Raw genomic sequence first — 3,425 nt, 5'->3', positions numbered from 1 at the left:
TAAAAAAAAAAAAAAAAAAAAAAAAACAATACTTAACTAAAGTAGACGAAAGGCATCTAATATATTGTTTGAGTTACGTCTCTATGGTAGCTAAGAAAAAGATGGTGTCAAAGTTGTATTTTCTTCCTTTGATTTCTTGCCATTCCGCGCTCTTGCCAGTGTGTTAGCGTGCAGCTGTCAAAGCTCCACAGGAAATAAGGACAAAAGCAGAAAGAGTGTTCCTGCTGAGTGAGGAGGATGGTGATGAGCTCCCCAGTCCCCTCTGTGGATGTATGCAGCGCAACTTATGTAAGTAAGTTGGAGATAACTTAGGAGAAAGGAAGGAAGGATGAAGAAGACAACAAGGATGAAAAAGAATAATAAGGAAAAAAAGCTGTCAGACAGGGAAAGAGTGGGAGAAGGACGAGGAGAGCTGTCATCATAAAGAGTCTGACTCATCCTGTGCTGGATATAGCATTGAGCTGAGAGGCATGTAACAAATGTACAGCAGCTTAAGAACATTTTTTCAAAGTGGGATTAGGTTTATAGATTAGGTTGCAAAATTAGATGGAAATAATTCAGGATATTGCATTTACACAACCTTAACATTAATGTATTTGTTACAGTGAAAAAATGATTAACCTTAGGATAAATAAAGCATCCTTAAATGTTGTTATATGATGTAATATTTGATTTTTTTTGAAAGTCACAGTAATAAGACCTCCAGGACTGATCAAATGCTTTTTTTTTCTTCTCCTGCTGCATTCACTCCGCCATTGTCCCTGTAGTTATCCACAGAGGCAGTTAAGGACCTCTGCTTGGCATGTTCTCCCTCTGTAAGTGCCTGCAGAAAGGGCTGGCTGTGAAAGCTGCAGTCAAATAGCTGTAATTATCTGCAATCAGTTGACAACCGGGGGCTGGCTGAAATGCTGCTCACACACAAACATGGTGGAGGCAGAGAAGCACTGAGGGACGGGGAAGGCAAAATATCTCAAGGAAAGAAAAGGAAAATGGCAGCGATGTTGGATGCAGGAAACATCACAGGCAAAGCAGCAGATGTGAATTCAAATCAGACTAGAAAATGATAGACTGCTGTGCTGAACAGCCTCCGTTTTTTTCCTGTTGCTGTCCTGTAAAAAGCCACATTTTCCAACCAGAAGTCGCTGTCAGCATTTTTTTTTTTTGCTCTCCTCAGCAGTTTAATATTTTTGAAGTAAGGTGAGCATATTTTAGTTTTAGGATTAGTTAAATTATAGAATGTCAGATAAGACAGACGCTCATCAGTCTGATGGGAGAATTCTGAAAATTAAACAGGTTTTTAATGACAGGGATTAGCTGGACAACTGAGAGACGGTTTTACTGAGGGTTTTGGTGGACCGTAGATCTAGGTGTGTGTTGGTTAAAGCTGAATAAGAAGTGATCACATGGTCTTGTACAAGTGCCCATCACTCTGAGCCTGGGATTGTGGTTTTTGAGGACCTGGATGCAGGAGAGATTTTGGTGGATCGGAAACAAATCTGATAATTAAGCTTAAATAGGAAAATTGATGAAAGCAAAAGCATTCAGTAAGGGTGAGCGTAAAGAAACTCTTTAATAGAATGAGAGGGGATTATCTAACAGAAAGTAGCTGTGATGATTGGAAGCTAAAACCTTTAAAGAGAAGAAAACAAACACAAGACAAAAATAACGTCAAGAACCTTAAGCTGAAAAGACAAACTAACTGAAAAAGACTTACACTTTGTTTTTATTTAGTCTTTCTCCAATCATATTTTGATCTTTTGTAAAAATTATCCCTGTGGTCTTTTAATTATGATTATGATGTTTTAATTGAAATCCTTAAACCTGTATTTTTATAGGACATATTTTCTGCAGACCGGTAGGAATTTATAACAAATTCGCCTCAGCTGTGGGCAGGACCGTTAGAGCAGAGTAAGCCTGCCCCCATTTCCCATCATCCCTTTGTTTACATGCTCTCCCTCTAGCTCACAGCCCCTCACAAGCTAACATAACAGGTGAAATAAAAATGGTGAACAACATTGTAGTTATTCAGCCGTACAGTTCTGAGCCAGATCATTCGTGACTTTAGTCGTCGACAAGTAAATGCATCAGAATGGAGCTGAGAAGTGCCATTGTAGGTCATACGTCACATCTCCAGGTTTTTTCCGTTGACATTTTTTCACCTGCTCCTAATTCACTTGGATAATAATAAAGTAATACTCAGAACTGCAATTTTAAGTTTAATTTTCTTCTTCAGTACTGAAACTTTACACATTTCCCCACACTTTGCGTAATTAGTTTAACTAACTCTGTGGTGTCGACATGCATTCATGTGCAAAGTGTATTATGGTCATCATGTATTGATTTTTAAAGTTAACAATAGTTCTAAATGGCTGCTGTATTGCATGCTAGACATGTTTTCAGCACCATTTTTCACACATTTAGAAGAAAAGTCAACAAAATGAAATATAATCTGACATAAACAGCTCTATTTTAAGAATTTTCTACATAACTTTTTACATTTAATTTGATCAAGTTTTGCTTTCAAGGTTTAAATAGTTTTTAACTCGTTAAGATTGTGTTTAGTTAGTTTTTTTCAATAAAGGTTCTCATTTATTCAGGTAGTGCTGTTTTGAAGTTGAATCATAGCATTTGGACATAAAGTCTTCTTGTTTTTTAAATGTTTCCCCTCTTGTCCAAGTGGCTTCATCAGTCGGATGAAGATATGATTCAACTTCAAGTCTTCAATAATGTACTTTTGATTCCCTAAAGATAAAATCAAATTTTAATTAAAATCTTTTTTTGTTTCAGGTCATTTTCCCACCTCCTTTTGCTGGACAGCGCTTGGGACAAGCCTTAGCGACCCCCTGACCCCGTCATGGAATCAGCAGCTTAAGAAAATAAAATACATTTTCATTTCTATCAATTATTTATTCGTCTTTGTTTTTGCCAAACTTCTTGGGTTTTGCACATTTTAAAATTCAGTTAAGTCATAATCTTGGTTCTTTTTATTAGACTTTTTATAATACTTAAAGTTGCTTTGAAGTTTTTGCCATCCTGCTGCGACCGCCTGCATTTGGATCCTCCAGCTCCACCATCCCTGACAGCAGTGACGTGCTGTGAGCCACTTATTCCTTTGGGATCACATTTAAAAATTCAGGAACTAAGGAGTATTTTCTTCACTATTCATTTCTTAAGAGCACCCCTGTTTCTTCCCGTACAAGAAAAAAGGGAACATTTCATCAAAATTTAGTTTTTGGATTTCAGATCATTTCACTGTGTATTCTAATTATTTATTGTAAATTTAGATCTATTTTTGAATACATTTCTCTTACTCCACATAAAAAAAACTTTTTATTTTTGATTTCAGCAGCAACATCTGGCTGAGAGGTTGCTGCTGCTCATTTTTCCTTCTTAGCGTTGAGCTATTGTAAAAATAAATCTGTTTT

General features: G+C 36.6%; 1 long non-coding RNA gene across 1 annotated transcript in view; it reads left to right on the top strand.

Annotated features, from left to right (window-relative positions):
- Positions 1-3,425, top strand: part of LOC118599987 — a 7,695-nt gene extending 4,270 nt beyond the window's left edge. The window contains exon 3 of the long non-coding RNA XR_004949546.1: positions 2,788-3,425. This is a non-coding gene — a long non-coding RNA (uncharacterized LOC118599987). The remainder of the gene's footprint in view (positions 1-2,787) is intronic.

This window comes from Oryzias melastigma, linkage group LG17 (genome assembly GCF_002922805.2).
Source record: "Oryzias melastigma strain HK-1 linkage group LG17, ASM292280v2, whole genome shotgun sequence".
Classification (NCBI taxonomy): domain Eukaryota; kingdom Metazoa; phylum Chordata; class Actinopteri; order Beloniformes; family Adrianichthyidae; genus Oryzias; species Oryzias melastigma.
The sequence above is the reverse complement of the archived record's forward strand: the minus strand, read 5'-3'. Positions and strand labels throughout refer to the sequence as shown.